Below are 12030 nucleotides of genomic sequence, written 5' to 3'. Positions count from 1 at the left end.
AAAGCCCAGAGAAAGATTGATGCGTGTTCTAACTATTTAAGTGCTGTGCAGCTGTATAAAACAATTGTGCACCCAAAGCCTCTGCACTTCTCTTGCACTGCACCTGCAGGGAGATCAATTTTCCCGGCAGGGAGGTTGGAGATCACATTGACCGGATTAGCCATAAGTGAAGTGCCTCCGTCCCTTCTCTTTCACTGTGCCAACAGGGAGATCAATGTGCCGGCGGGGAGATGGTAGATCCCACTGATCGGCTTTGCCATAAGAGAAGTGCCTCTGCACCAGTGTCACCACCCCCCTAATCAATGCGTCCAGCCCCTAAGCTACATGCAGGGCACCCGACGCATGGATTTTAGCACATTATTGGCTTTAAAAAGGGTGTGCCCCAAGCCCACCCAGTTGTGTGACAATAGCGGCCAATCAGGAAGTGGGTCTTAACTACTTCCTGATTGGAAAAAAAAATGATAAAAATTTCATTTGGGTACAGTGTAGCAATTGTCACTCAAATTGCGACAGTGCTGAAAGCTGAAAATTGGCTTGGGCAGGAAGGTGCGTAAGTGCCTGGTATGGAAGTGGTTAAGGACTGCCTAACGCCGATATACGTCGGCAAAATGGCACGGCTGGGCACAATAACGTAAGGGTACGTCCCCTTTAAGTGCCTAGCCGTGGGTCACCCGTGGCCGCAGGACCCGATCGCCGCCGGTGTCCTGCGATCGGTCACACGAGCTGAAGAACGGGGAGCGGTGAGTGTAAACACACCTTCCCCGTTCTTCACAGCGGCAGTGTCACTGATCGTCTGTTCCCTGATAAAGGGAAAGACGATCAATGACGTCACAAGTCAAGCCCCGCCCCCTACAGTTAGAAACACATATGAGGTCACACTTAACCCCTACCGCGCCCCCTAGTGGTTAACTCCTAAACTGCAATTGACATTTTCACAGTAATCAATGCATTTTTATAGCACTTGTTGCTGTGAAAATGACAATGGTCCCAAAAATGTGTCAGAAGTGTCCGATGTGTCCGCCATAATGTCACAGTCACGAAAAAAATGCTGATCGCCGCCATTAGTAGTAAAAAAAACAATTATTAATAAAAATGCCATATAACTATCCCCTATTTTGTAAACGCTATAAATTTTGCGCAAACCAATCGTTAAAAGCTTATTGTGATTTTTTTTTTTTACCAAAAATATGTAGAAGAATACGTATCGGCCTAAACTGAGAAAAAAAATTGTTTCTTTATTTCTTTTTTGGGGATATTTATGGCAAAAAGAAAAAAATATTGAATTTTTTTCAAAAATTTTGCTCTATTTTTGTTTATAGCGCAAAAAATAAAAACCGCAGAGGTGATCAAATACCACCAAAAGAAAGGTCTATTTGTGGGGAAAAAAGGACACCAATTTTGTTTGGGAGCCACATCGCACGACCGCGCAATTGTCAGTTAAAGCGACGCAGTGCCGAATCGCAAAAAGGGGCAAGGTCCTTTAGCTGCATAATTATTCGGGTCTTAAGTGGTTAAGATCTGATTGGCCGAGAGGAGAAGTGACCATATTGGCCAGAAGCAGAAGCAGGGGGGAAGCCGCCGAGGAGGAGATGCAGGTTGGCAAGTGGTTAATGTTCCAGTAAGGGCTCTCCCTGTGATTTCAACCAATCTTAGTTTATCCAAGATGAGCTATTCAAATGTTACATAATAAAACACAAAAGATTTTTAATTATAAACTCCATCAATTGACATTGCCAAAAGGCTTCCCCACTTATTAATCAATGTCATGGATTCACATGGGGTTTTTTTCATCATGATCTTTTTCCTACCAGTCCTTTGAAGTTATTTCTCTTTATATGATTTTGACACCACCAAAGCTTTAACACACACACATGTGCGTGTATATATATATATATATATATATATATATATATATATATATATATATATATATATATATACACACACACACACAGTTCAAACAAGCACACTCTTATGAATAAATGTAAAACATTTTTAATTCAATAAACACGTATGGCATATGCACAACTGCACAATTTTTTTTGTTGTGCAACCCAATATGCAGCTTATGATTATAAGCTCCAAAGAGTGCTAGTGTCGCCCTTCCTTCAGTATTTTAGCACAGCTCAGCGCTTAGGGATGTTCAATTGAGATCATTCGGCCACAGACTGCCAGATATGTAAAAATTGTCGCCCTCAGAAGAAGTCAACCAGTGACGAAACGCATCAGGGCGTGACGCTTATCCATTGACCTAACACTCTGTACAGCCCCCGGGACCAGGAACAGGAGAGAAGTTCAGCAACAGCAGCTTCACTGTCCAGCCAGGAGAGGCATACAGGCACAGTACTGTTATCATCTATATTTGCTTGTTACTTTTATATTGTGGTACGCACATTTTATAAGGGCATGTTTTGGGGCTCAATAAACCTGGTTATAAAACAATATCACACTATATGAGTTCTTTCCATTATATGTGGTTGCGGTTTGAATGAACAAAAAACATACTGGCTGGTGGAGAGTGCAACTTCCAGGATATACACGGATATATATTCCAGGCTCTTAATTTCCATTATTGTGGTGAGTGCATCCCCAAAAGGGGAGTTAATATCCCCCCACGTGGTGAACGCCCCCCTCTGGTGAAAAGAGCACTGATTGAAGGATTGTTTTCTGTGTATCTCATCCACCTGCACTATTATCTGATTTCCTATATTCGATTGGTATATAGAAGTATTTCAGATGCCAGTCTGGAAGTAGCGCTGCTACAGTTTTACATCGGACTTTGGGACTCTGAGTTTTAAACGTTTTTGTGTTTTACTGTTATCCTAAAGCTTATGATTATAGTATGAATTTATTCACTAAATTGGAAATTATGAACACAAATCAGGGACTTGCTTTGGACTCAAACAGCCCAGCAAGAAAAGTAGATGAACTGGAGATTTTTGTTTTTGCATAGTTGATTTATATTTTGCAAATACCTTGACAATTATCCTAATGCCTGTGAATAAACCCCATTTATGACAATCTAAAGGCTAGGCAGGTGAAAAAAGATCAGATATTATGTTGCGTACACACGACCGTTTTTCGGGTTCTATAAAATTACGTTTTTCAGCCTCTATAAAAAACGACTTTTTTTCAACTCGATCATTAAAACGGCCTTGCCTACACACGATCGTGAAAACAAAATGCTCTAGCAAAGCGCGGTGACGTACAACACGTACAACGGCACTATAAAGGGGAAGTTCCATGCGGATGGCGTCACCCTTTGGGCTGCTTTTGCTGATTTCGTGTTAGTAAAAGACGATTTGCGCTTTTCTGTCTGTTACAGCATGATGATTTTGCTTACTCCATTACGAATGCTAGTTTTACCAGAACGAGCACTCCCGTCTCATAACTTGCTTCTGAGCATGCACGTTTTTTTCACGTTGTTAAAGCCCACACATGATAATTTTTTACAACCTTAAAAACGACAACGTTGAAAACATCGTGAAAAAATAGAGCATGTTCGAAATTTTGAATGCCCATTTTTTAGATTGTGAAAAATGCTCTGGAGCCCACACACGATCGTTTTTAATGACATAAAAAAAAACAAAGGCCCAGATTCACTAAAGAGATACGACGGCGTATCTCCTGATACGCCGTTGTATTTCTGTTTTAGGGTCTTCTTAACAATGCGACTGATTCACAGAATCAGTTACGCATAGTTAGCCCTAAGATCCGACAGGTGTAATTGTTTTACACTATCGGATCTTAGGATGCAGTACCGCGGCCGCTGCCTGTGGGAGTTTGCGTCGTAAACCAGCGTCGGGTATGCAAATTAGTAGTTACGGCGATCCACGACGGTTTTTCGCATTCGCTACTTTGCTGCTAGTCTAGTTTCCCGTCGCAAAGTTAGTCGTCGTTTTAGGTGCCCTAACTTTACACAGCACACGTATGTGCTGTATAAAGTATGGCCGTCGTTCCCGCGTCGAAATTTAAAAAATTTTCCTTCTTGCGTAAGACGTCCGGGAATACGGAAGTACGCTACGCACGTCGCCATTCGAAAAATTGACGTCACTTCGCGCAAAGCGCGGCGGGAAATTCAAAAGGGAGCATGCGCAGTAGGTCCGGCGTGGGAGTGCGCCTAATTTAAATGGCACACGCCCATTTGAATTACGCAGACTTATGCCAGAGGCCGCCGGCGGAAGTTTTCTCGCAAGTGCTTTGTGAATCAGGCACTTGCGATGAAAACTTGCGGCGGTGTAACGTATCTCTTATCTCCAGCTGGTATAGTGAAAGGGAAGGCACTTCTCTTATGGCAAAGCTGGTCAGCTTTGGTGGCTTCCCCCTGCGTCTCTTCCTCGGTGGCTTCCCCCCTGCTTCTGCTCCCGGCCAGCACATTGAACTCCCTGCTGGCACAGTGAAAGAGGAGTGCAGAGCAGTGGCGGCTGGTGCTTAATTTTTCGGGAAAGATGGCAAACAAACTGCCTTACCCTCCAAGTTCGGTCGGTTAATCGATCAAACCCCCAGGTACTCAGTTGGTCAGGGATTAAGCCCCCCTTCACCCGCCTGTCTGCCCACCAGCCCCACACTTACCCCATCCAGGTAGCAGGCAGCTTCGATGGCCTCCTCCTGCATCTTCTCCGCGGCGGTTTCCCCCCTGCTTTTGCTTCTGGCCAATATGGTCACTTCTCCTCTCAGCCAATCGGATCTTAAGACCGGCTTCCTGATTGGCCGCTACTGTCACACAACTGGGTGGGCTTGGAGCACACCCTTTTTAAAGCCAATCATGTGCTAAAATCTATGCGTTTGGTGCCCTGCATGTAGCTTAGTGTCCGGATCCATTGATTAGGGGGGTGGTGCCACTGGTGCAGGGGCACTTCTCTTATGGCAAAGCCGATCAGTGGAATCTGCCATCTCCCCGCCGGCACATTGATCTCCCTGTTGGCACAGTGAAAGAGAAGGGACGGAGGCACTTCACTTATGGCTAATCCGGTCAATGTGATCTCCAACCTCCCTGCCGGGAAAATTGATCTCCCTGCAGGTGCAGTGCAAGAGAAGTGCAGAGGCTTTGGGTGCACAATTGTTTTATACAGCTGCACAGCACTTAAATAGTGAGAACATGCATCAATCTTTCTCTGGGCTTTTTGCTCTGAGACTAGGCTAAAAAGTAATTAGGGGGCTAGATTCAGCAAGCATTTACGGCGGCGTATCTAGAGATACGCCGCCGTAATTTCAAATCTGCGTCGGCGTATCGTTACGCCGATTCTCCAAGGCAGATACGTCTAAAAAATAGGCTTCCTCCGCCGACATAACTTGAATGCGGCGGCATATAATTGTGTGCAATATTACGTTGGTCGCTAGGGGCGCTTCCGTTGTTTTTGGCGTAGAATATGCAAATTACCTAGATACGCCGATTCACAAACGTACGTACGGCCGGCGCAATTTATTTATGTCGTTTACGTTAGGCTTTTTCGGCGTAAGGTTGTTCCTGCTATTAGGAGGCGCAGCCAATGTTAGGAATGGACGTGGTTCCCGCCTCGAAATTTGAATTTTTTACGTCGTTTGCTTAATTTGTTCGCGAATAGGGCTGGGCGTAATTTATGTTCACGTCGAAACCAATACGTCGTTGCACCGTACTTGGGAGCAATGCACACTGGGATGTGCCGTCCGTACAAAACGTCAATCACGTCAGGTCATCATAGATTTACATAAAACACGCCCCCCTTCCACATTTGAATTACGCGCGCTTACGCCGGCCCCATTTATGCTACGCCGCCACAACTTACGGAGCAAGTGCTTTGTGAATACTGAACTTGCTCCTGTAAGTTGCGTTGGCGTACCGTAAATACGATACGCTGCGCCGCCGTAACTATGCGCGCCCCTACCTGAATCTAGCCCAATGTTTTCCTGTAGTTGGGCTGTAAAACCCCTATCAATTTTTTTTTTTTTATTTTTTTTATTTTGCCATCTGTCTCCAATTCAAGGTATTTTCCTTTACTTTCTCTCCTATAGATATATGAAATGAGAGGAAAATGTGCTTTGTCTTTGGTTGTAACCTTAGAATTCCTTGGCCAGGATACACATTTCACAAATAAAAGAAAAAAAAATAGAGGTCTTACGCAATGTGCCCTTTGTTCTATTGCAGGTTAAATAAAACCTGATATTACCTTTTTATTTCAGATATTGTGAAGTGGAGTCATTGTGCGCTGAGAGTACATGAGGAGTGCCTAAAGGTTGAAGTTTGACTCAAAGGTGGCATTTAGGTAAGCCTTTTACAGTGCTCTTATAATTTGGAGGTAGGCTGTCATTATATTATTTAAGATTTAATAGCTGTAAATAGAGATGAATTAATCTGATCCATACACATCAACACAGATGCCTTTGTTTTTTTTTTGTTTTTGTTTTTTTATGGATTTACAACCACTTTGAAGGAGAACTATAGGCAAACATTTTTGTTTAATTTGGATAGAGTTGGGTAAAGTTATACCCATAACATTTTTTTTCCCCCGCCATCTGTGTCTATCAATGTGGCCAGACATTGGAATCTCATTCATTTTAAAGATGTCTCAAGTCTTTCCATTCAGGGTATTGAGAGAATCATGACCCCCAAGAGAGGAGGAAATAGATCCAGAGTGTTCTGGATATTCTCTTTACACACGAGAATCCCGTCAGGGTTACATTTTACATACAATCGTGTGGTGTATGATGGTCGACATCGCCTGAAGTTAAAATTTGGCGATAAGTGGGGTCTTTTTTAGGCATTCAGATAGTACACATGGACATAATGATGGCATGAAGATATGCGATGCATGCATCCATACCTCCAGTCCAGTGTTTTTGAGGTTTTTGTGTCATTGTCTGCATACCAAAGTAGAAGAGGTTTTGTTTGGATGTCGGTGCATTGGTTCACTACTATCCCCGTCATTCATTATTACCTAGCCTTGAATTCAATATTCAATAGCTATGGAATATATATGCACGGGTTTTGGTTTTAGAAGTGAAAGTGAGGGTTCCGCTTAAATTTAATATATTGATTTAAGATTATTAATATACACATTATATATATATATATATATATATATATATATATATATATATATATATATATATAGATAGATAGATAGATAGATAGATAGATAGATAGATCACCCCATGTTCATGAGGAAGGCAAAATAATTGTATTTGTATATGTGGATGCTTAATAGTAGTTCAACATGTACATGTTTATTTATTTATCTACACATGTTTACATGGGTTCATATAGATCCTTTCATATATATTCACATGCATATATATATATATATATATATATATATATATATATATATATATATATATATATATATATCTCTTTTAGAAATTAACAGAGTCCACCTAGTCATTTAGATAAAGAAACAATATATTTATTAAAATTTATTAAAATGTATGAGTTTATTCATTTATTCACGTATGTATTTATTTACATACTCAATTATATATATATATATATATATATATATATATATATATATATATATATATATATATATATATATATATATATATATATATATATATATATATATATATATATTCACATATATACACTTTTATATGTACATAGATTTATTCATGAGCACTTTATACAATCACACATGCTAGTTAAGGTCTTGATTGTTTTCACATAATTTGTTGAGATTTCAGGTGATCAATTGTATCTAATTGATTGTCTATTTAAGTAATTTTCTGGTCACATGGTCAATAAGAATAAGTGTTAATTCAAAATTTGTTTTTGTGATTGTTAGCTATGATTAAGCACTGTTTGATAGTATGAAACGCATCCGCTCTTCTGTCCGTCCTGCTGTTGCATGTAAATGTAGCTCCCTGCTCCCAAATGACTGGGCGCTATGTTAAATTTAGTCTGTGTCTGAGCCGATAATGTGGCTCAGACTGTATGATTTATACTAAATTAGAGGTATGTGTTAAATGATTTCCAGCCCCGGGACCACGTTGGCCCGAGGTTGCATCTCTATCACTAGGCCCAGTTATGCTGACTGGGGCCTACAAATCAATGGGGATCCCAAGCTGTCCATCTAAGAGAAGGAAGCTACACTTAATGAAGGGAACCAGGGGAGGACCTGCCCTGGAGGAGACCAAGCAGAAGGCTTATGTCTCGGATAGGCCTGGTGACCTTATTAAGGAGGGATCCACAACTCAAGTTGTCCTACAGTTCGCCGGGTCGGCTTAAAGGCTCTTTAACTGTTTGGAAGTTCGGGTATTACATCCTGTGGCAGCGAAATCCAGACTGTTCAATTTGTTCTCAATCAGTCTGTGGCAGAGGCTGTTATCGAATTGGTCCATGCATCATTCCGGCTGCTAGGCCAAGTGAGAGGGGTCTATCCGGGTGAGCAATACCCAATCAAGAGGGAGTGGTGAATGACTTTGGAGTTTCCCCCAGTGATCTGTACCATGTACCTGAACCTTTGCTTCCCCCTTCATCCTTCTACCTTCTTCACAAGTTTTGAGCAAAAGAATAAAACCAGACAGCTAGAGGTTTTACATCTTGTGTGGACATTGGAGTTCTTTTTAGACTTTCTTCCCCCTAGACAACGAATGTTGAGGTAACGTGCGGGCCCAAAACTAACCAGAAGCTCCTACGGGGGTTGTGCTACATATATTTTTTTTCCTATTTTTTGAATAAAAGGCAAATATAGTTTTTGGAGTGCTGCTTTCCAGAACTTCTTCCTATCTCATTGCTATATGCATTGCCAGAACCCGTGGCTTCTAAACTGCTGGTGGAGAGGTTTTATTTTCGTCTGACCTACCTAGAGCGGTGATATCCCTTTCCCATCTGTGTCCCATTGCAGAAATGTTTTCTCCCCTTCCAGTCCCATTGCCAGACAGGAAGTGAGAGGAAATCCCTGACAATTAAAGGGGTTGTAAAGGTACAATTTTTTTTCCTAAATAGCTTCCTTTACCTTAGAGCAGTCCTCCTTCACTTACCTCATCCTTCAATTTTGCTTTAAAATGTCCTTATTTCTTCTGAGAAATCCTCACTTCCTGTTCTTCTGCCTGTAACTCACCACCGTAATGCAAGGCTTTCACCCTGATGTGGAGTGTCGTGCTCGCCCCCTACCCTTGAGCCCCATTTGTGGAGATTTATAGGGGAGGCTGCAACTGAGCCTACATAAAGAGCAGATTTTCTATTATTTGCATAAAGATGCATGTTTATGTTTGTATAAATATACATGGTTTTTACATAAAAATGCTTGATCACATAAAAAAGCTTAGTCGCATAAGGATGCTTGGTCGCACAAGGGTGCTTGATCACAAAAGATGCTTGTTTGCACAAGAGCGCTTAATCGCACAGAGAGGCTTGATCGCACAAGGGTGTTTGATCACATAAAGATGCTGGATTGCATATGGATGCATGATCGCCTAAAGTTTCATTATCGCCTAAAAATGCATGGTTACATAATGAGGCATGTTAATACATGTTTACTTAAATATATATGATTCCTCATGATCGCATAGGAATACATGTCTGCATAGATAAATGTTGTGTAACACGTTTCATAACATGAATGAACATGAGTGCGTGTGTACAGCGCACACTTTTCATATTTTGCCTAAAAGCATATTTGTATGAACTCATGCTTCCATGCTTCCATGAACGCACGCTTCCATAGAGGCATATTGCTTTAACACATGCTGCATACATTAAAACTGTTTACATATGTACTTGTTTTTTTTTCTGAAACTATTTACCTATGTGTTTATTTGCATGGTTTTCGGGGGCTTGGCAAGAAGAGATCCTAGACGGATGGATCATCTCCGTGCAAGCCCTAGGCTACAAAGAAAAGTTTCAGAAGTTTCCTTCGGTTCACTTTTTAAGTTCGAACGTCCCCAAAGACCCAATGAAAAGAAGGTCTTTATTTCTGGCACTAGACCGATTCATGTCTCAGGGTGTAATCATAGAGACCCCCTCAGGAGAGCAGGGTATGTGGTTTTATTCAAATCTCTTGACGGTACCGAAACCGATTGGCGATGTCAGACCCATTCTACATCTCAAAGATCTGAATCGTGTTCCTAAACATCCTCTCCTTTCGCATGTCATTCCAGTCAGTCATTTCCACCTTGTGGGGAGAGAATTTCTAGCGTCAATAGACATCAAAGATGCATATCTGCCAATTTTTAACTGCTCACCAGAAGTTTCTGTGTCTTGTGGTAGGACACCACCACTTTCAGATCATGGCCTTACCCTTTGGGTTGGCCACCACTTACAAAGGTTCTTGCCCCACCATTGGCAAAACTAAAGGCCCAGGGTATAGCATTAATGACATACCTGGGCGAACTGTTGCTAATAGATCAGTCAGTGGTTTGGTTAAACCAGGGTTTGTCCAGCACGGTCAAGTATCTGAAACACCTGGGTTGGATTCTCAACCTAAAAGGAAAAAAAAAGTAATTCTTGCGTCCGGTAAGGAGGCTGGAGTGTTTAGGTCTAGTTATAGACAGCCCAAAGAAGGGTGTTTTTGCCTCAGACAAATATAAATACGCTATAAGAGAGCTGGTCCAGGTGGTCAGGGCAAGGAAGGGTACTTCCATTTGCCTTTGCATAAGGTCGCTAGGGAAGATGATGGCTTAATTCAAAGCGGTTCCCTATGCCCAGTTTCATTCAAGACTGTTACAGTATTCTGTCTGCCTGGAAAAAGGGACCTTGGGTTACCCAATGTGACTGGCCCCAAGGGGTGGCAAGAGTCTCAATTGGTGGTTAATGACCAAAAATTAGCAGAAGGGGAATCCTTCATGCCAGGTACCTGGAAGGTAGTAACAACGGATGCCAGCCTCTTGGGCGGGGGTACAGTCCTGGAAGAATCCACTGTCCAAGGCAAGTGGTCAGAGTCTGAGAAGACCTCGCCCATCAACATCCTAGAGGCGGCACGTCTAGCTCTAATAGCCTGGAGGTTCAGGTTGCAAGGTTGTCCCGTCAGCATACGATCCGACAATACTATAGCGGTGGCCTATATCAATTACCAAGGGGGCACCAGAAGCCATTCAGCCCAGAAGGAGGTAAATTATATTCAGGCCTGGGAAGAGGAGCAGATACCTTGCCTATCTGCAGTCTTCATTCCAGGAGTTGAGAATTGGCAGACGGATTTCTTGAGTCATCTACAAATATTCCCAGGAGTAAGGTCTCTACATCCCGAAAAAAAATTCTGGCCATATGCCAAACATAGTTCTATTAGCGTCCAGGTTCAACAGAAAGTTGGACAACTTTCTGTCAAGGACAAGGGATCCACTCGCATACGGGACAGATGCGTTAATGACCCTGTGGGATCAGTTTTCACTGATTTATGTGTTCCCCCCAGTTCAGCTGCTACCACAGTTTCTTTGAGGAATCAAAGAGGACTGAAAGCTGGTAATTCTTGTAGCCCCGGCATTGCCCAGAAGATCCTGGTATGTAGAGATCGTAAGGTTGACATTAGGGAGTTCATGGACTCAATTTTGATAAAAAAAATCCATAAAAGTAATACTGTAAGCATCACTCCAAGGGTATCTCCACCACTGTGAAGACACAGCATAAGGCTTATAAGAGATATATGACTCTGAATTTATAGAGAGTTATTGCATGGTACAATCATAACCACTGCATGGCAGGCTCAAGCTTGCAGGAGGATAAAGGCATGCCCTGATATAAAAATGTGTCTCTGATCATCACCCAATATTCTGTATATATACAGTAGCTCACAAATATGTGTAAACCCCTCACATTTTTGTAAATATTTTATTATATCTTTTCATGTGACAATACTGAAGTAATTACACTTTGCTAAAATGTAAAGTAATGAGTGTACAGCTTGTTTAACAGTGTAAATTTGATGTTTCCTCAAAACAACTCAAGACTTAGCCATTAATGTCTAGGGATGAGCTTCGTGTTCGTGTCTAACTCATGTTCGACTCGAACATCATATGTTCGACTGTTTGTAGAATTGAGAACGTTATGGGCCATTCGCGCCAAATTCGATTGGCGCGTCATGGACCATAATTCACTGTGGCATCGCAGTGCATTGC

General features: G+C 41.9%; 1 protein-coding gene across 1 annotated transcript in view; it reads left to right on the top strand.

Annotated features, from left to right (window-relative positions):
- The first annotated feature begins 6138 nt into the window (after positions 1-6138).
- Positions 6139-12030, top strand: part of LOC120935604 (cytochrome P450 2C5-like) — a 56803-nt gene continuing 50911 nt past the window's right edge. The window contains exon 1 of the mRNA XM_040347652.1: positions 6139-6242. The gene's annotated coding sequence lies outside the window, so the exon portion shown is untranslated. The remainder of the gene's footprint in view (positions 6243-12030) is intronic.

The sequence above is a fragment of the Rana temporaria genome, chromosome 4 (genome assembly GCF_905171775.1).
Source record: "Rana temporaria chromosome 4, aRanTem1.1, whole genome shotgun sequence".
In the NCBI taxonomy this organism is placed as follows: Eukaryota; Metazoa; Chordata; class Amphibia; order Anura; family Ranidae; genus Rana; species Rana temporaria.
The sequence above is the reverse complement of the archived record's forward strand: the minus strand, read 5'-3'. Positions and strand labels throughout refer to the sequence as shown.